Genomic DNA, 23,422 nt, shown 5'->3' on the forward strand with positions numbered 1-23,422 from the left:
AGAACCCATACAATTGCACTTAATCTGATTCTGCTTCGGAACTGGGTGATATCACAGGACAGATTACTTGCAGTGGGGAGGGGGGGGAGGGTGGTTTAGCAGATGACAAGGATAAAGGCTAGTGCAAAAGGTGGTTACTCTTTGGAAAGCAGTACAGCTTGCTGTCATGACAGGATGCACACACAAATACACAGTTGCCAGGAGTAGGATCAGAACTCCTGCTTATCTACAGTTCACTATTACAGTACTACACAGTTATGATATGCACCACAGAGATAACACCTTTCAATATAGTCAGAATGCCCTTCTAAGACTGAGGACATCAACAAGGATACTGACAGTTAAGATGTACATAGCTGGAAACCTGTGTGTTTAAAGTAGGAGTCCATTGCAACCTGTATGCACAAACAAAACACATCATCTGCAGGTAAGACATGGGTAGGCCTGAGAGGTATAGTTGTAGCACAACAAACCCTGAACTGGAGTATGCCCATCTGTGGAATGGACAACTACTATCACTATACAGGGTTACAGTGGTCATGCTCATGCATATAGAATCACAGGACTTGTTTGGATGCATTGACTCCAATTACACAAGGTGACAGTGGGCATGCTCATACACTTAGTAGCACATGGCCGTTTGGGATGCACTCTGACTCCAACTATACAAGGTTATACTGGCATGCTCATACACTTAAAAACAAAGGACTTGTTTGGATGCATTGACTCAAATTACACAAGGTGGCAGTGGGAACGCTCATACACTTAGTAGCACAGGGCTGTTTGGGATGCACTCTGATTCTAACCACAGAAGGCCACAGTGGACATGGCATACAGAACACATTGTAATGGACTCCTATTGTAAACACACAGATTTGCAGCTATGTACATCTTAACTGTCAGTATATATGCACATCATGCAGGTTTACTAACAGATACCTGTATGTGGGCCATAAATGATATATCTGTGTCTGTGCTGTGTGATACACATGCATGCATGTAAATGCAGTACTGCCATATATATGTGAAGTATATACAATCATGCATGTGTGGAAGTGACAGACAATTGGTTAACTGGGCCACACAGGTGGATGCAAAGTACAGCATGTGTCACACACATTGCTGCCCTGAAAGGCATACATTGATATAAGGTTGTGGACAGTGGCATTATACTTGGAACAGTGGCATGTGCAAGCATAATATATGAGCCCCATTGTCTAATAGTACTGATGTGCAAGTGTCAAGATGACCTCTCCCGACTGTGTTACTAGTTGTCATTATTAGCAGGACCACTCCACTAAGTATATATGACATTGGTCATCTACACAACGTCTGCTGCTGTCTGTCACTGTAGATGTAGCATTTGATACCAAGCACAATGCTGCCACTTGCAGTGATGTCATGGTACGAGTGGCAACTGCTTGACCAAAACAATGAGCCAATGTCCTGCTGTAATTATGAGGTTGTCCAGTGTCTGTCATTCCGGGATGACATGACTGAAAAAAGACAAGCCTTTGTCACAGATCACATACATCCATGATTCAAGGGAGTGTAAATAATACCTAGGTCACACGTACCCATATAGTGCCATTCCAAGAAAAATGTCCTAAACACAGAAGTAGCACCCTGACACCTACAAGACAATTGCATTGGATGCTTATGCTAACCAGTGCTAGATGTGTGGCTTTTGTAATCCTTTTGCTCAATGTAGAACCTACAATGGGGAATACTGACATCTGTGCAGTGAGGAACACCTGGCTGAAGGCTCTGTAGGGCACAATAGCACTACCACCATATAACTCAGATCCAGACATGTGGGCCATGACACTGGTACGGACCACTCAAGGAGGTGGTGTCCACATATTCATAAAGGCTACTCACAAGTAAAGACCACTACTCCAACATAATTCATCACAGATGAGTCAGGTACAGGTGACAGTGGCAAAAGCTGCATTCTAGGTTGTATCTTCATATACATCCACTACAATGTCCTCAGACTACCAACACACATCCATAAATGTGGTATGAAATATTATGGTACAACATCAAATAACCTTCGACTGGTGGACTGTACCTAGCCCTACATCAACTGTGCAAAGTACCTATGTACTGGCACAGTTGCATAATGTGTTATGCAATGCAATAATACCACTGTTTGTAACCAGGTCAGTTGTACACATACCAGGGTCCCTCAGATGTTGTCAGCAGTACAACAGTTGACTGTTGCTGTACACCAGTAAACAACACCCTCATGTTTGGATATGACCTAGATGTACCTGCCCTGTATATGTACATCCCACACTCATGCAACATAGATGAAAATACTATAATTGTTGTTGTCCTTTGTACATACAGGTGGCTACATTCATTACACACATGCACATGGAAGATAGGTCCATGGCTGCTGAATGCTAACAGTACATAAGGTTTGATATCCATGTTGACAGAGGTAATATTCCCTCTCTACTGGTCACCCATGACACCTATCATATCCTACTACAATCCACGTGGCATGTATGTCATTAGACATGGCCACCAAATGCAATGCCTACAAACATACCCAAATAACAGGATCGTAGGACCTACACACATGGCCTGTATTGACAGACTCAGGGAAATACAGCTATGCTCTGTATGTTCCTGAGTAGTTACAGGTGATATGTCCATGACATGTACAGCCATGGGTGACCCACAGCTCCTACATTTACCCCATGTCAACAATTGCAAGCCATGCATGCTGTGTGCTGTCTGGACATTAACCTTATTACCACAATAGCCAGAACCTGCTGGGGTGAGATGTTTATAAGCCACAGACCTCGCATATGCTTGAACAACTGTAATGCCTAGCTCAAACAGAGCACATTGCTGGCACTCTTCCAGTAATCATGAGGTGTGTATGGCAAATATGATGTGTGTGTGTGGCAAATATGATGTGCTCACTGTTGACCATTACAGTGTCCTGACTTCACAGTGGAACTGTCAACTAACATTTTCTGGGATCATGACATGGAATATTGCTGTGTGTGTGTCTTGCTGTTATGTGCTGTTGGCATAAATGTACACTTAGCTACTCAGTGAAGGTGGTTGTGTGTCCTATCAGTACATGAATACAACATCCATTATGGTGTAATGCTCACATAGGTTTCACATATGGTGTGGGGAAAGTGTGGAATGTATCCTCTTGACCTGCTAGTCCACTTACTGATGGAGACTGCATATGTGTACATGTATTGATGTGTGTTTAGATTCCATGCATGTGCAGTGTCTGATGTTTGAAGATGACTGTTGTCTTAGTACATCATGCAATTGCAATGCAGCTTCAACATTGCCAAGTGTATATGGTGATATCCCAAAGTACAGTAAGCTGTACTTTAGTTATGGACAGATGTTTGGACATAACTACTAAGTGGTGGGGCTACTTTGCAGATGAATAATTACTGAGGACAGGTCACAGGTGCATTACAACCATTCCTACAATAACCTGAGTAACTGCTAAGCTATGGTTTTGTTAATTGAAGGGGAAGGCACACAACGTAGAATGTAGTAAGGGTGACACTGAAGGCAAACCTCTTGACATCTGTAACAGTAACACTTCCCCTGTGCATATATTGTGCATATATCAGCACAGTTGGCAAAGGAAAGAGTCAGAATGCTTTGTAGTGCATGCAATAGTGCTGTAACTCTGTAATACCTATCACCAGATAGGCAGGTGTTTGATTCACAATACTGGCACATGTGGGTGTGTGTGTGTGTGTCCATATATGTCACGTATGGTGGGGAATACATCCCAAATGTTTTTCACTCTCCTGTACACTGTTGTAGATATCTGTACAGAGTGAAGTGTAGAAAGCAAGACATAGGCAGTGGTTTGAATCTCACACATGTTAAGTGTCTGTATGTGTGTGACATAGGTGTATTTCTTTGTGAATGCCACAGTGTGTGTGTGTGTGTGTGTGTGTGTGTGTGTGTGTGTGTGTGTGTGTGTGTGTGTGTGTGTGTGTGTGTGTGTGTGTGTGTGTATGACTGTCTGGTCCCTGGAGTGAGGCTGTATTTTACCATATTGAAATGATAAGACCCCCTTCCCCCATCCACTCAATGCAATCTAGTATCCCTGTTGATATCATCAATCTTAGAAGGACATTCTCACCGCCTGTAAACGTGTAGGCCCTGGGGTGAGGCCTGTTGTTCCATAGCCTACTGATGAACCCCCCTCCCCACGTACACTCACCGCAATCTACTATCTCTGTTGATGTCCTCGATCTTAGGCCATTCTGACTACCTATACATGTGTTGTGGCGCGTCTTGTAATTGTGTAGTACTATAATGATGATTTGCACATAGGCAGGGGTTCTCATCCCAACACTGGCATGTGTGCTACTGCATCTGTGAATCCCTGAGTGTGTGGGTGTGTTACTGTGTCTGTGAATCTGTGGGTGTGTATGTGTGCTTGCATCCTGTCATGACACTGGGTATTACTGCTTCCCAATGAGAAACCACATTTTCCACTGGCCTTTACCCTTGTCATCTGCTAAACCACTCTTTTACCTCCTCCTCACTCCAGATAACTCTACCTGTGATGTCACCCACTATGGATGTGACGGCTCTGGCCACAGTAGCTTACTACACAGCTATCATGCTCTTGGATCATTAGATCAGTGAACATTTTTGAAACTTGGGAGATTATAACTGTGATGTGGAAGCTACAAAGTGCATGCAGGTAATGTCATACAGACCTGTGAGTAGTCTACATTTACATATGGGACACTATCTGCAAACAATGACATCGCCTGGCACATGCAATTACACCTGAAAGAGGAAGGAAGAACATGAAGGTCAACATGCAGTTACTGTTGTTACACATGATACATACTGTCAGAAGTACAAAATGCATTCTATAACTGTAGTACATGGTATGTCTGCTGCCTGTCAACACTACTCAACAATGGTAATTTACAATTGTCTTCCTAGTATGTTCACCCCGTGCATTAGACCATATGAGCATGTCTCTGCATTGATGGTGTGGATGGCAGGGATGTGGCACAGGCATCATCATATGCACAGGGTGATAATGTTTGCCAGAGGACTAGGCTGCACCACTGAATTACATCATGTGTGTGGGTTAGGGCCTTTTATCTCATTGGGCATGTGTGGATATTATGCATGTGTGTGTTGAGGTGTCCTACATTTGTTTCTGGTGTGTGTGTGTGTGTGTGTGTGTGTGTGTGTGTGTGTGTGTGTGTGTGTGTATGTATGCATACAGGTCTGGCATGTGGCTGGCCTACATAGGGGTATTATTGACAGCTGCAGACTGTACATGGCAGGTTTCACAGTTCACAGTGTCCGGCCATGGCCACGTGACCTGCGACTGCCAGGGGTTATATGGCTACTACCAGGCAGAGGTCCAGATTGGGTACTGTCTGATGACATCTGTCCACTAGAACCGTGTCCCTGTTGGGACCGCCTAGGACCATGTGCACGTGGCCTCCTTTGTCCTGGTGTGGACAGCACAGCACCAGCTTCACTGCTGCTGCTACTGCCACTATGGGAGTGGGCATATGAAGTAGCATGTTCACGTAGACTTTCAACAGTTGATGTAGCTGGCCTACATCCATGTGCCCGATGCCTCACTCCAACCAGATGTTCTAGCACAGACATTCCATGCTCGAGGATTGACATGCCACGGTCAAGGACTCCCACCATGTCACCCAATTGTCTATCCAAAACATCTGCAAGATGATGGTGAGCATTTGCAATAGCCTGGATGTTGTCAGTTAAAGAACAGACAGCAGCCCTCTGAAGCCTCAGACCTTCTCTGTTGTGCCATTCAATATGTGCCTGTGCCTCCATTACAGCCTGAAACATGTATCTGGTGACACCAGCTGATGTGCTATGTCTTGCAGGGGCATGTTGGCCAGAAGACCTCCTACAAGCAGCCCTGGGCACATGCCTGTGTGGGACATCACCAGTCAGTTGGCTAGGATCATGGTATGCAGGCACACCTTCCATAGTCTCCACACATTCCTGTTCCATGCTAACACCCACCAACTGTCCTTCCACTATGGCCACTGGTGATGGGGTATGTGTAGGCATGAGAACTGTGTGCAGGGATGAGGGGAATACAGGTGGAATGGCAATCAATGGCACAGATTCAGCCCCTGACAACCCTGCCTGTGCCTCAATCATGCTTTCATCATCACTGTTAGAGTCTATGGAGACACTAACATCAGGTGGACTGCAGGAGGTCAACGCACCTACATCAACACCTATGAGGGGCAGACAAGAACTGTACATTACAAGTTATACATCACAGTAGAGACACACAGAGACAGATACACAGACAGACACATGATAGCACCCAAAGGCATGCAACATGCATGTGATATCACAGACGGCATTCAGCTTAGACAATTATAGTGGTAGTTATCATACATCCCTGAGTTGCACACAACAGCATGCATGTGTTATAGCAGAAGGCATGCACCTTACACAATTTTAGTAGTAGTTAGCATACATCCCTATGTTGTACCATTTGTGTTAGTAGGTTATGCCCTAAACCTGCAACACAATGCATGCACTATGCACCATTGCACCGCACTGTCATGTTTTGTGCAACATACCCCATATTTTAACAGACTATCGCTGACCTGTGTACATCTGCCACCGATGCTTTGTGTTGGCCACTGCCCCTATGTGTGAGGATCACATGAGCAGAAGGGTATGTTGAGTGAATACTATGTGTGCCTGAGCCCTAGCTTGCATATCTCCCTCGAAGCAGTGTATGTCTATTCAACATTATTCTGCTTACCCCTGAGCTGAGTCTACAGGCAATGTGCATGTGGCTCTACACACATGTTTGACATGGCTGTCCCTACTTTGCAATGGTGCCACAGACCAGCACAGGTTAACAGTACACCAGCCTGATGTGTGGCATATGACCTTGCCAATCACATGTAGTATGACATGTCTTCTGCTAAAGTGTTGAATGACATGCATACATGTTTAACACAATGGTGTCCTTTTAAATATACAGTGAGGAAATGGTGTCCCAATGCAGGGACGTGTTATACTAACATGGACCTTCAGCTGACGCAGTGTTGTCAGTCCACCCTACAGATATACAGTGACATGCTGCACAGTGAGCTGATGTGCATAGCCATTGCAGGGCTTCATGTGGCTTCACTATTGCTATACAGTGTGAGTTACAGACACAATTTATAGCCATGACTGTGTTCAGATACAATACATATATAATGTGGAATGTGACCCACATCACTGAGGTGTATACACACTAAACCCTATTGTGGAATGTGTGACACAGGTCATTGAAGGGTATACAGATGACACCCCTGCACATTTTCAGCCATATTGCTGATGCCTGACAACTATGCCCAGACATGGCTAACTTAGCAGTACTCAATGTCCCAAATGCCATCTGTGTACATCACACACATGAGGAGCAACCATGACAGTCATGTCTGACACCAGCAAGGTGAATGTACTGTATCTGTGGCCTGATGTGGTTGTATGTGTATGTTGTGCAACACATTCATGTATTTGGATATTGTGTAGGTGAAAGCATTCATGTCATGACACACTCAAGATGTTCAAGACATGTTATGTGCTGGTTTGATGTCATGCCTACACAAGCTGTCCACAGGCCTGTATGATGTTTAGTGTGTCACATCTGCAATATCACCATTAGACAAAGGCCATAGTTGTATTGTGTCGAGCCAACGTACAACAGGGTGTACATACATGTGCATCCCTTATACTGTGTGTGTTGCTTCATGTCTCTGGCCATCCTCCATGGCCATGTGTAAACACGTTTTGTCCAATGGTTGTGATGGGCATCTGTTTCATATGTCAGTGTTGTCCCATATGACATACACCTGTAGATGTCATATGCTCCAATGAGGACAGGGTTATGCAGACAAAGGGTGGTATGTTTGGGATGTGAGATATCATGTTTTGAAGGACAGTTAACCAGAGTTGCAGTCAGCCCACAAATTGTCATGGACATGTCAGATAGCACATAACATTGTGTGACATTCGTAGCAAGGGTATAATCCACAAGGGTGAATCCTGTGGGCTGGTCATACTCCAGCTCCAAAACATTTAGAGTGTGTGCACACATATGCGCTCTGTATAGTACTGTTTGTATTCCCCACATGTGTAATGCTGATCTGTAGTACATGTCCCTACAGTGAACCACACCTCAACCATTGTATTTACAGCTGTCCACACATCCTGATCACCAATTCGTGTTCCAAAGTACTTAATTACATGTACATCAGCTGTGCAGCTACTCCATTAGCCAATACCATTGCAACAGTGGAGTATAAATGAGTACTCCATTTGGGCATTGTCCCTTTGCCTTACTTGTGAGGAAGACAGCCAGGAAGTGTTTTTTGAAATCTATTGCAATAGCTGTATGGAGACAAACACAACTATACTGTGTGTAATGTCTAGATTTGGTCTAAATGTGAGTACTGCTGTTATATTTCTGAACATTGCTACTTGTGCAGGGTTTGTCTATACCCAATACTTCTGCATATATTTCAGCCTGGTCAGGATGTTTGACCAGCTCAAGACTGTATGGCTATGCATAAAATGTTAGGGGGTTTACAGTGTTCTCATCAGACATCTTTAGTTTGGTGTAAATGTGTATCATACTATGCTGATAATCAGTAATTGGTAACACTTTCTGGTGTAATTAAATTTCAACCCTCTGAAACAGGAGTTGTTCAAACAAACCCTGTAACATCAGCAGCTGTTCCATTGTATAACAGCAACTATTTCACATAGGGATATGTTAGTGTGGCTCTGTCCAGGTATGTCAAGGTTTCAGCAGATGTCGTACAGTGGGTGAATAATTGGTTATGTTATGACAGTATGTATTGTTGTAATTAGTTTGGGTGTGGGGGAGATGTTGGTGGGTGTACATAGCAGATGCTGGTGTATAGGAACTGCTTTTACACATATTCTATATGTGTGTGGGGGTTCTTTCCCTATGTGAACACCTATCCCTTAGTTGACTAAAAGTATGGTAATTGCAGGCTGACTCATTAAGGCACTGTTAAATGCTTCCTGTATAGCATGCAGGTAATGTTAGTCCATGAACCCTTTTGGCAATACATCGGAATGTAATAAATTTTGCTAAATGAAAGATGTATGTGTATTTCTGTCATGGATATTTGCAGTCATTGTAGTTGTGTTGGTGACTAACGCTATTTGGCTCATGTCCATAGAACATATTTTTAATAGTGTATTGGCATATACTCTTCATATGTTATGTTCATATTGTTTGGGGGTGGCAGAATGTGTGATTGCTATGGTCCATGTTATACTCAAATTTGAACACTTCAGATGCTGTATACACACAAGTATGTATGTATGTATATATATATTTATATATATATATATATATATATATATATATATATATATATATATATATATTTATAGATATATATAGATATATATGTATATACATATAGATATAGAATATCTATTATTGCATATATTTATATGTACCTCCATAGATGTGTAGATGTTTTTAACCTATGTATATATCTACATATATGTATATCTCTATATATCGACATGTATCTATGTATCTCTCTCTATCATACACCTTTAATTGGGTACATGGCAGTTTCTCGTAGTTCCACACAATCCTCCCTTTTGTGTTTTAACCTGTCTGAATACGCAGTTGGCATAGATACATCTCAAGTAGCTTAGTGGTAAGTTACTCTGAGAATGGTGTACATGGTTGCGGGTTCTAATCCTGGAAGTGGTGATTATTTTACCTCTCAGAGCAGGCACTGGTAGGGAAAGTGTGATTAACGCACATTTAAGCAGTTGTAAGCAAGTTTGCCCATGCTCTCCGCAACAGTAAGCAAAGATTACACCTGTGAAGCGCTTATCCATTTAATCGTGTTTAAGCGCTGCTTACCGTCACGCAAAACAGCTTACAACTGCTTAAAAGTGCCTTAATCAACCTGTATCCAACAGCCCTTATTCTGGCCCTCAAAAGAATTAACAGCCCTTGTAGATCTTGAACCCGGGACCACAAACACCACAGTTACCGACTTTACCACTAAGAAATCTGAGATATATCCAAATGCTATGGTTTTTAGAATATACATTTTACTACAGGCATTCCTCACTACTGAAAACAAATGTGACAGTCAGTTGGTGTACAAATGTATGATACATGTTAATGCTCATGTTTGTGGAATTAAGTGCTGCAATGTGACTTGGCAGAGTGTATTAGGGATGAGAATGGTTCTTGTTTTGTGTCCTTTTTTATTGTCTCCATACTCCATGTATATACCTCCAGTTTACTTATTGAACATACAACCCAGGCTATTCTTGATGCATAATTTCATTACCCATCATTACTCCCCCACCCCAAACCCCACATACACAACAACCATCCCTTCTATGGTGAACTAAGTTAATATTAATGGTTATAATACCAGAGTTGCATGTGTTTTGTGTACACTTCAATTCCTTATATATATATATCTATATATATATATATATATATATATATATATATATATATATATATATATATATATATAGTATTAATTTTTAACAGTTATACATATGTACACTTGTATATGTTGATTCACAAACTACAGTACATTGCAATGTACTGTACATATGTTCACAAAGTGACTGTCCCATTTGTGTTCAGTATTGTGGAATGCCTGTAGTAAAAGGTGTAGTCTAAAAACCATGAAACATGGATGCAGCTCTGATGGCTTAGTGATAAGTCCCATGACTATGGTGTGCATGGTCCAGGGTTCAAGACCTGCGATGTTTTAAAAATGCTTTTTACTCCAGAATAAGGCTCATTTAAGCATTTGTAAGCATGTTTAAAAGTGTTTGTGTGACATTAAAGCAGCAGTTAAACACAGTTAAACGAAATTTAAAAACGTATAACCTGTGCGCGCAAACACAGTCACATCTGCTAACTACTCAGGATATATATATATATATATATTTCAGTAACATCTCACTATGTGCATACATAACATTACAATCTCTGTTGACTTCATTCTCCAGCACACATGGGTTTAATATGGATGTTTCAAATGTTTATTATACTGAAGATTACTACCTAAATATGCAAGCTTTGGTTAAGGTATACTTTTTAACATGAAAACATCTCTAACTTTATTGGGATTTGAACCACGAATGCACAGATACTATGCGAATACTGTAACCATTACACTATTGACATTGACATCGCTTCTGCTTATTTGCTATTTAGATGAGTTCTATGTGTAAACTAGGCTAAGCAAAGGGCGGAGGTGCCCAAACCCACTGAGCTTCACTTACTTTTGAAATAAAAACATAACAAATGAAATGAGAGACTATAAATTAGATTCCTAACTACATTAGGCATAGCCCCTCACTGACACACTTCAAGAGAAACCTTGATGTGTGAATGGGTAACAGAATATACACCCCTGGGATCATGTATCCCAGAACCATATAGCCAGGGGGAGGGGGATCCCCTCCAGTTTTATAGCTGCAAGACCTGTTGGGGAAATTGAATGGTGTTGAATTTTCACATTAACATGCCCTTTTTAGATCATTAAGTGCCCCTATCACCCTCCGCCACCCGTCTTCAACAGCTTCTGGCAACTCTGCCTGGAATCAATTCATTGGCTATGCTTGACAGAGGCTCAGTTACTTCATCAATGGTGCGGAGAAAGCCCACACACTGTAGCTATGCTTCTAAATGCCCTTGGGCAGATAGCCTACTACCTATCTGTGAACCTCTAAAGTGCAGGCCATCACAGAAATAATATGTGAATAAACAGAGCTTTCAGATCACAATATACAGTGAGAAATCACCATGCAGTCAGAAAACAGTTAAGTACAGCAAGAAAATACAGAACACTGATACTTAATCACTCCAAAAGCCTATCTTGGAAGCTAGAAGACTTGTATCAGTTTATGGCTTTCGATTGCTTACCAGTAGGTTACCTACAGGAAAGATGAGAAACAAGCACAGATGGTAAACATGCATGCAACAATACCATACTGGCTTGCATGTGTCAGCCTTAGGCTTTCGAATACTGGCCAAGGCCTTTTTTAGGCAAGGCTGAAAGGTGAATCCCACCTCCATAAACAGCACAATAGCAAAATCAATGAGGGTTATGCTACTCAATGCCAGGAGTTGTAATCACAAAATGCACGCACTCACAGTACTCCTCAGTATGGACAACTTCAACATCTGTGCAATAACTTAAACCTGTTTTAAGGCTGAGAGCACACCAGCACTACTGGACTACAACCCATACCACATATTTCGGCCACAAAACATGGACTGACACAGACATGGAGGGGGTGTATCCATATTCATCAGGGATACCTACACCTCCAGGTTAGTGGGGCAGCATGATACCTCTGAGATCATCCATGTGCAGCTAACATCAGCCACAACTGCAGTGCAAACTGTGGCCTGCTACAAATCACCCTCCATGACCCAGGACTACCACTCCACCTACCCGGAGACAGTGGAAAACATGACAGTCCTACCAAACACCCTAGTATTGGTCGATTTCAACTACCCTACCATTAACTGGAAAACTTACTCGAGTACTCACTTCCAGGCCCAGCACTTCCTGGAATTTATCACCTCAAATGCCCTGTATCAGATGGTAAACTCCCCAACCAGAGGTGGTAACATACTAGAAGTGGCAATCACCAACATGGGTGACAGGTGTACCACAGCAGAGGTAAACCAGTCACTGGTTAGATCCGACCATGAACAATTCACTGATGATTTCCACACCCAACCATCTCCCCCACCCAAGGAAACCACAGTGAAAACATTTCCTACAGCTAACTTCACACTACTAAAGACAGAGGTTGGATGTTTGACAACCCCCATGCTAAGGGAAAACACTGCTCAAGGTACAGAAAGATTTACAAATGCACTCTATAAGCACCTACAAGGATCTATGGATCATGCCATCACTGGTAAGCCAAGACTCACTCCCCCACGACAAGGACACCAGTCTGTTGGACCCCTGCAATAAACAGGCTATACAACAGAAGTAGGACAGTAGTCCAGAAAAACAACAAATCCCAAGAAGGACAGACATCCATGACCAGTATTAGTAAGAAACTTAGGTCCCTCATGAAATCATCCAAGGTTAACTTCAACGGGAAAATAGGCAAGGATTCAAAAGATAACCACAAAGCCTTCTTTGGCTATGCCAAGGATCTAAGTGGTAACACACATATTTTCACTGTGCCGGTGCAATATAGCACAAAATATACTGAACCTACTGATATCGCCAACATCCTTGCAGATACATTCTCTGCAAATTTCACCCCCTAAATAGCCCACAACAATACCTGAAAAGTACAGTATCCCAGACATCAGAGACACACAGGTGGAAATAGCCCTCTCAAACAGCAGAACACAGTGTCAATAGAGGCAGATGGTGTCCCAGACTGCGTTTTGCAAACACTACAAGACGGACTAACCCCCCACCTAATTAAGCTTTTCAACCTCAGCCTCTACACAGGCTACATGCCCATACAATGGCGCATAGCAACAGTTATTCCACTCCACCAAGGTGGAAACACAACTGACCATGGTAACTACCACCCCATAAGCATTACTAGTCTGGTCTGCAAAGCTATGGAGCGCATCCTCATGGCACTCATTAACAAAGACATTGGTAACCTCCAAACACTTGACCCAACCCAGGTCAGCTTGGTTGAGTACAGATCATGCCTACTAAACCTGTTTAACGTCTTACAGACAGTCACCAAGGCATTAGATGAGGAGAGAGGTGGTTCACACATGTTACCTGGACTTTGCCAAGGCTTTTGACACCATTTCCCACTCGGGTATTATTGATAAACTCACCAGCCTGTACATAAACCCATACATCACAGGATGGGTTGCCAACAGGCTTACACACAGAACCCACATGGTAAGACTAGCAGCCTCCAGGTCCAACTCCTAACCAGTCACAACTGGTGTACCACAGGACTCAGTCCTGGGACCTCTACTGTTTGGCATATACTTCTCAGAGGTACAGGCAAACACAAGTGGACTACGGCAGACCATGTTTGGCAATGACTGCAAACTGGGAGCCATAACTGACAGTCCAGCTGACACAGACATCCTTCAAAGGGCCTCACAGAGATTGACACAGGGTGTCAAAGTCATGGCCTCAAGCTAAGTGCCACAAACTGCATGGTCATTCCATTTGGGAAAAACTAAACACCCACATATTAACACATAAGTGGCAGTCACCTTAATACAGACAAGGTAATAGGGGATTTGGGGACTAAGGTAGATAGTGATCTCTCCTTTGACAATCATATCTCCAAAGTAGTTGGGACATCCTTCTATGTAGGCCATCTGATTACTAAAGGGTTTGCATCTAGACATACTAAGGTTATAGTGACCCTTTACTCCTCACTCCTCAGTCCCATCATAGAGTATAATAACCCATTTGGGATGTACCTCAGAAGACACTTCCAACAGCTGGAAGGACCACAAACCTACCTCGCCAAGAGGATTACTGGCCTCAAACATATGTCCTATGCAGCCAGACGGAATACTTTTTAGTCAGTGGCATCTCGTTTACTCAGAGATGATCTCTGCTGGCATACAAAGCTGTGTCCAACTCAGGCTTAATGGATATGCTCCACCTATGAGAATCCATGTCACAGTGAGCCACATGATGTAGTGAGCTAAACCTTGCCACAACAATAACTAGAACATGCTGGGGGGACAGATTCCTGTCACAGAAACTCCCCATGCTTTGGAACAACATCCTTAATTACATTATATAGAGTTCCTCACTAGCACACTTCAAGAGAAATTTTGAAGAGTGGATGGGGAACAGTAGATACACCCCAGGGATCCCACCATTGGCTCTGCTCCACAGAGGGACAGTTAATTAATCAATGGGGTGGCAAAAGCTGACACATTTTGGCTAGGCTTATGAATGCCCTTGAGCAGTTAGCCATGTACCTACCTATGAAGCTATGAACCTATACATACAGTATCAGAACATGCTGATAGCTTAATTTACTGTTCATGTGTTGACTTACCTTGTGCCAATAGCAGTTGTGTGTGCAATAGTTGAAGGCTGCCTATGTTGGATGCACACAATAGACTGCCTATATATGACAATTTACAGGTAGTCTTGTGTGTGTGCCATCCATTTTTACTGTGTGTGCAGGTGGCGAAAGGTGTCAGTCTCTAGGTGCTTATTGGCATCTGGTAACATGGCATCCAGGAACTGGTGAAGTACCCTGGATGCTGATGCCTGTGAGATCCCCATGATATCCCCAGTTGGCATCTGAAAGGTACCTGTGGCTAGTATTCTCAGGCTTACACATACCTTTGTATCCACTGGGATGGGCTACCCTCTGTTTGTTCTGGCTCTGAGGTGTGGCCGGCACAGCTCCACAAGTTGCTGTAGGGTGTCCCTGTCTATCCTGTAATGCTCTACTATCTCCAGATCATGTAGCCCCTGGTAGGTTACCCTGGGTATGAACAGTCTTCTCCTCCTCTGGTGCCTGAGGTGGTTGTCAGCATCATGCTCCACACCACCTTCAGTCTCCAACACATGCTGCTGGAGCAAAGTTATGGCAGCCCCTAACATGTACATATTAAAAGTTCCCTGTATGTATACACCGATGGTGCAGAGTGTATGGGAATACAGAAGTGTGTGATAGGTGCTTTCACACTTTATACTATTGTGCTATGGATGCTGCTGATGTCATTGGCTATGTATGAGCAATTCCAGTTACAGGGTATCTTAATTATGGGTTTTACAGTGAGTACTGCAAGTGTAGGGCCTGTAGTGTGGAGTTATGCTTGCCTGCCTTGATTAATCTGTTTCCCTTTAATTCACTTTTAAACCTGGATCCCCTCCCATTGTCAGGCATGTATCCACCTGCCAGCTTTCTTGTTTTGTACTTTCCCTACCCAGTCATGTGTTACAAAATGTGTTTTATAGCTGATATAATGCAATTCTGCTTTGTATTGCTGTGACACTTTACTGTTTTATTTGCAGTACAGCCCCTCCCCTTTCCTGTTCTGCAGGTAGCTGCTTGCAACCTTGTTAGCTGTTGTCAATGGCCCACTCTAGGTTCCTAGGTGTTAATTAGTCATTTGTACTCCAGTTTCCCTGCTGCAGCATTTCCTTATTTTTTCCTATATCCTTCCTGTTTCAGCTCCAGTGTGCGCCACGCAAACCCGTTTACCAAGTTTAAACACATTTTAATCTCCGTTCACATGCATACTCAGTTAACTTGTGTGCTCTCAGCTAAGCAAAGCTAATGCCAGTTCAACACACCCCTTTCCTGCAGCTTTGCTTAGCTATGGGCAAACTGGATTAGCAATGTTCCAATGTGCTTACAGCAAAGGTGATACACCCCTCTCTTGATGTCATCTTTATCTCAAGGGCACACCTCGGTGTTATAATGTTATGCTGTGAGGTGCATCCTTACACCAGCAGGGAATCTGTGATTCACTATAACTCCTCTCATTTGCATGAGATTGCCTACTAATTCCTAGATACCGCGCATAACACTGACACAGCCCCTTAGCAACCCTTGCACCATGGAGTGGTGTAACATGCCTGCCATTGACTATTATGGGGAAATCATGATATGTGCTACATTGCAGTTATATTCTATATTTTTCTATTTTCCTTGCTACCCCGTTTGCGTGCCGCTGCCCTACGTTTAAACTTCGCGATAGTGTGAACAAAAAAATTAAATGTTATTTTTATATTTTGTACATTTTTTATGCCAATGGCTATATATTTAGCCATTGGCATATATTACCAATATAATACATGTGTTTGGCCAGCTGTCATGGCTCCGATTTTATGTTTGCAAAAATGTAAACCGTTTTTTACAGTTTACATTGCTGCATGCTTACACTATGCCTGCACCATTTCCTGGATCGCTAAATACCTTCATTTGCATGTTACACTGCTGCAAATGGGGTGATTAGCATACAAGTGCCGGGAGCTGTGCTGGCGTAGTGTATGCAGGTAGTGCACGTGGAAACAGCTCGTACCTGGATCACTCGCCGGCCATATTTGGTGTTGGAACGCCAATGCTACACCTGCACCTGGTGCAAGCTTCGTGAATCCCGGGGAATGAGTGTCTCTAACTACTTGAGAAAGTAAAGGCAGCTCATGGGATATTCCATTTCAATAGAATTCAAATGTAAACTCATAAGTGTCATATCCTATGGTCTATATTTCAAAAAAGTGAAAATGTTTGGATTATGACTGAAAGTTTCAGTTGACTATAAAATGTTTATTTTGTGTGCATGTGTATGTGTGTGTGATTTGTGACTCTGATGTCTGTGTAATGATGCATAGCATCAGAAGGAATGCCTTGATATTCCCCAGAAGATCTCAATACCAAACACGAAGCACACCAATTCCAGTCAAAAATAAAATATGAAGTAAAAACTGGAAGCCACAGAAAGCCAGGATAACCAGTAATCCACAAATGTTAATTGATAAACCATAGGCTAAGCGCTTTCGTCTTGTAAAAAAGACATCTTTAGAACCTGACTTTACAAAAGCAATGTGAGTTCAAATACTGTTACAAATCAAAGTAAAAAAGACACACCCTCACTCACACATCTCTCAGGATCAATCATGTGACCCACAACTTAGAACATTAAAGACATATTACACCAAACTTTCTCTTGGTACAGCAGTTGATTTTTCCAGAGAGAGTTTATCAGCACTTATATAGTATATCAAAAGGAGACAACAAAAGTGCACTTGCACGGCACTCGATGTCCTGTAGCAATTTTATTAAATTTATGTTTTTTGTTGTTGATCAAATATCACTACAAGTGTTTCCAGGTGACTGGAAAAATAAACTGCTGCACCAAGAGATGTTGTGGCAGCTTAGTTTTGATGCAACAACCTTGCCAGGACTAAATGAAAACATCTCCATAGCTAGCAAATTCAAATTACGATCGAATAAAATATAAAATGATTTAAATAGCATAAAGGTACACATGGGGCTGTGTTTTAAAGAATATATATTAATGTAAGGAAATTGTGGTTTTTAATTTAAAAGTATGGTCTGACTCCATTTAAAGGTGAATTGTAATTAGAGAATTTGGTGGAAAGGGGAATACTGCCTAATATTCATGTATTATTCTTCTGAATGTCCGTGCTGAGTAAAGTTTACAATATAAAAATATAGAATACCATATTGCAAGATGTCATCAACTAGAAACGTGAGACGTTATCCAAGCTACAAAGTGATTATCAGCTACTTTAAATGGTTACATGACTATCAGCAATTATTCTTTAACTGTGATCATGATTTGCTTATTGAAATTTGTTGTCACATTCTACCTCCACATCTTCATTGACTGCATTTAGAGCTACTAAGACAAACTGAATGAATAGAAAATGACAACATAGTAGTAAAGGTGACACTATGTTTAGCCACTTGCAGCTCTGCAGTAAAACACTGTACAGTCTTGACTGACATATTGAGTTAAAGTTCATACTAAAATATTAAAATGAGTGCAGCCACCAGCATGTAATAACAAAGGTAAACCAAGTTTAAAATATTTGAAATTAGTTCATATTTTATATTTGATTTTTTTAATTAGGCTCTATGGAAAAAGTGCATTTATGTTTTTTGCTCCTTTATAAATTAAATAAAGGTGACTAACAATCACATTTCCTATGCTGTAATTTCATAGAGCTCTCCACTTCTCATTGTGAGACATCTCTGAATGGAGTCTACATCTCCCATACAAGTGACACATAAAATTCTCATCCTTCCTACTGAACAAAAAGGGCCATATAACTTCTATTCATTTTTGCCTATTTTAATATTTCATGTATGAATTCTTACACCAGATCCCTTGCTGAAAAAGCACACATAACGTTTTATGAATTCACACCAAACTGTTCATTTTTGTTGTTAGCCTTAAGGTGCAAACATCCTGAGATTTTAATACATGTTCTTGGGCAAAGTAAATGTATCCTATTTGAAACTAATGAGTGCTTTTGCATAATTTTCTTAAATAAAAGTGCTGTGTCAATGGTATTAAGATATATATAAAGCATACATGCAAAAAATATCGTCTTTAATATTTTTGACTGTAAATTTTATACAAGACATTGAATAATTAATGTAACTCAAGTTATAACAATGCATATAATGTATCTATTTATAATTTCTAAAATGATAGTAGCACACCATTTTTTAATTCAAATGTATAATTTACTTTCTTTTCCATTGTTTAATAAAGGAATCTTGCATAATTGGGATTTATTGTGACCTCTGTTTATATTCCAGTTAACTGTTTGAAATAGTTTCCTCAGATAGAAAGAAAACAGCATTTTGGCATACTTAGTTTAATTCATAAATGGATCATGTTGATGGCTGACTTAAAATCATGCAAACTGATCCTATACCTCAATTGTTATGTATAATAATATAACATGTTTCAATGTCAACAGTGATGAAAATGTATTATTTAAATATTTCTGAAGCGTCAAATTATTGCTACTCAGTTCCCAAAGAAACAAAATCTCAAAATATACAAAAGCAATTGATGAATTATTTATGCTGACTTAATCCCTAAATTGATTGATTCAATCAATTAACTTTTACTAGCTGCTATTAGCCTAAATGGTGGTTGTTTTATGTTTAATCAGCTTGTGCAAACTAAATAATGTGCAGTCTAAAAATAATTAATTCTTCCAAATTATAAGCAGCAAGGACCTCTTTTTTATCACTTCATTCAGCTGTTTATACATGAAAGATTTAAAAATGATACCTGAACTTATATATTTGTAATGTATATATTTTGCATGTGGGATAAATAAAATGCATACTACAACAAAGCATATGTTGAAAATAGCTCTATTACCACCCGTGACATGATGTTCTCTAACAATATAATAACAGCTATGAATGAAAAATTCTGCTGTGAACTCATGTATATAAATCTAACTTCATTATTTGCTAGAGTCAAACCCAAAACACTGATCAAAAAATTAGAACAACTAGGTATTGATGTGCTCCTGATAAAATGGATAGCTAAATGGTTTACAAATAAGACATGGCATATATCAGACAGTAATTGGACAGGAGAAATTCAAGGTTATGGTCAGGGTGTACCACAGGGTTCTGTCTTAGGCCCGTACTTGTTTAGAGTGTAGCTTTTAGACCTATCTTTTTAATCTGAGGAGTTTTATAGTCTGTATGCAGATTACCTGAAAATGGGTGAACTGATTACATGTGTTACAAATAGGGCATGTCTGCAAAAGAACTTGACTGAATTGATCATTTAGGCACTGGAGAATAATATGCTGATAAGTACATAAAAAATAAGCATATGAGATTTGGGAGACCTAAATTGAAAAGTGAATATTTAATACAGCACACAGTGATTGAAACAGTAGATTAATTTAAGTACCTGGATACATGGGTAGATCCAGCTTTGAATTTTTCTAATCATGTCAAAAAATTGTATAATGATAGTTATAAAACTATAAGTTGTATAAAAATATAAAGTCTAGGAAATAAGAAATGATGACAACTTTGTTGGTTAGTTATAGTAGACCCAAACCTGAGTATGAAATAACAATATGGAAGCCTTATAAGAAAAGAAGAGGGGTACACTAGAATAGTACTGCAGAAATATACCAAGGGCATCCATGAATGTGAAAATGTAAGCTATTATGAAAGACTAAAATTTCTGAACTTGTACAGTGATTCATGTAGATATTTAAGAGGAAACTTTATTTAGGTGTATAGGGCATTAGAGACAACCACCTCTGTGAATGTTTGAGGTTATCAAAAAGTAGTAGAGAATCATCAGATAACAAAGCAATCAATAGATTAGATATTTTTAAGAACAGCACAGACACTTATTATGGGAAACCTGTTTTGTTATATTGACAGGCTAGAGGGCATTATTGCCCATGTGCAAAATGCTTATATGCATGTATGTATGTATGTATGCCATGTATGTAAAGCCATTCCTCCTTTGCCTAATTTGATACCTTAATTCCCTTAGATATTGCAATGCATAATATAGTGATTCAAAGACCAAGATTTATAGACATTCATTGCATTGCACATTACAAATTAGCACAAGTAGCAACAACAGCAGGGTACAGATGATCCAAAAACAGAGATACTGATATTGTGCAAGAGACATAATAACTTGTTATGTAGCTCATACTAATGAATATATCATGACATGAAAGTCAGGAATTTCATACAAATGAGCCACACAGTGTATGAAAATGATGACACCCAAAATGGATGAATGATTTAGTAATGTATAAAGCAGGCACATTGCATTGTACAGACACTTAGTTAAGATGATGGTGTATGTGAGGACAGCAATGCTTGGATTAGCAGCATGTGTTTTTGGCTGCTATTGGAGCATTTTTTGCATGTTGCACATCACATCTTTCTGTAACAAGAAATGAGGTACAGACAGCACTTGACATGCCAGTAGCTCTCTGACCAGCAAAGTGTGGACCATTTACATGAGGACAGGGAGACTGTAAAACATATTTTTAAATTACATCCCCCAGAAGCAGAATTAAGAGGGAGTGCATTATATGCCCATTTTCAGCTGCTAAGGTATGTGTGGCTTCAAACATTGTAGCTACAGGGACATATTAGCAACCTGCTAAGGACATATTAGGAATTTCACAACCATCATTCTCATGAATCCTGATCCATTTCCTTGATATCATGCTGCAGCAATTGAAGAACCTTGTTTGTTTCCCTAGGAGGAGAGAGACAGCACCATGCAAACATTTTATGGCACTCTTCATTTCTCTGAGGTCATTGGATGCATGGATTGCTCAAATTGTCATCAAGGCCATATCTGTCCCAGAGGAAATGTGATGCATCACAATCAGATATCCACTCCATTCACTGCCAGGTAGACTATAATGCCCAGGGTATTATTTATAACATGTCTGTGTACCACCTGGCCAGTACCCATGAGTCACCTGTTTGGTGCACATCTGGCCTCTATGAAAGTTTCCTGTCTGGGGGATTTTCACAAGGTTACCTGGTTGGAAGGTATATACCTATGATGAATAGATCTCTCTATACACGTACCATGGAAGCAGGAAGTAGACTGCATATATTATGTAGATTGTTGTGTGATGCAGGCAATACTGTGTATATGCAAGAGGCTGAGTTGATGAACTCAGACCATGAAATAAATACCATATAATATAGTGGTTGTAAAACAGAAGAATGAATACTCATATAAGAGTGATGTAAAAATAAAATGTGATCGCTCATATAGAGTGAATGTTCATTTCAATGGTAGTTTTGCTGGGAGCTTTTTACATGAAATCGTGATACAGTGGGATCAGGAAATTTGGCCTTACCCTGCTGTTCTGTAATCTCGTAGTTGGTATATATAATTAGATGGGAATATGGGGGGTACAGGGAGGGCTTGGTTCCCTGCAAAAACATTACCTTTAGTTTGTCTAGTTTTTGCTAATTTCAGATGTGCTCTAAAATGCTTGCTCTTTTTTGACTCACTCTTTTGAGCATTTAATATTCCATGAGACAATCAGTGCAGCACACATGGAAATGCATAATATAGTAGAGTAGGTGTCTGGCATTTACAAGAGGTGTTTCCATTATGCAGACTTATGAGGAGAAGAAGTGCAATACAGTTCAGACATCTGCAGCAGGATGTTTGTTGTGTGTGTCATCATGTATAACATGGGATTGTGCAAGCAGATGGAATAGCAGATGAACATCTTGGCAGAATCTCCTTTTGCATTTTGTACCTGCAGCAAAAGGGCAAGATTGAAGCTCACAGGAGGAACATTAAATAGTGCTCCAGCCAAAGCAGAAGCAGATGCTATACATTGAAACTGGGTGGAGCAGAGTAGCAAGTGACTGCAACAATGTGAGATAGTTTAAGATTACAGGTGGTAAACAGCATAACCACTTAAACTTGGAGTTTGGGGGAGTCGGAAAATATTGCCTAGTGCTGGGCAAAAATGACATGATGTGACCATTGCTATTACCCACTGTGTTGGCTTGCAGTGTCAGAGCTAGATGCTGTCTATGACAGCAAAATGGTAGAACTACAGGACCATTAGCATTCACCCTGGCATGGTGTAATTTGTGCTGACACAGAAAAACATCATTGCCAGTGAAGTGATCGTCACCTAACACAGGGGGTGATAGGTTGTGTGCCCACTGAAGATACCGAAGAGGTAGGACTATGTAAACATGCAGTCACAGTTGGCTGAGGCACCATAGGGGTCGAGGTGCAGGAGCACCCTTGCCCACAGCCTGAACCATACCCATGTTAAGGGATGGCACACTAGGTACCTACAGGTTTTCTGACACCATTTCA

The sequence above is a fragment of the Protopterus annectens genome, chromosome 2.part0, assembly GCF_019279795.1.
Source record: "Protopterus annectens isolate FY-2018-M chromosome 2.part0, PAN1.0, whole genome shotgun sequence".
Taxonomy (NCBI): Eukaryota; Metazoa; Chordata; order Ceratodontiformes; family Protopteridae; genus Protopterus; species Protopterus annectens.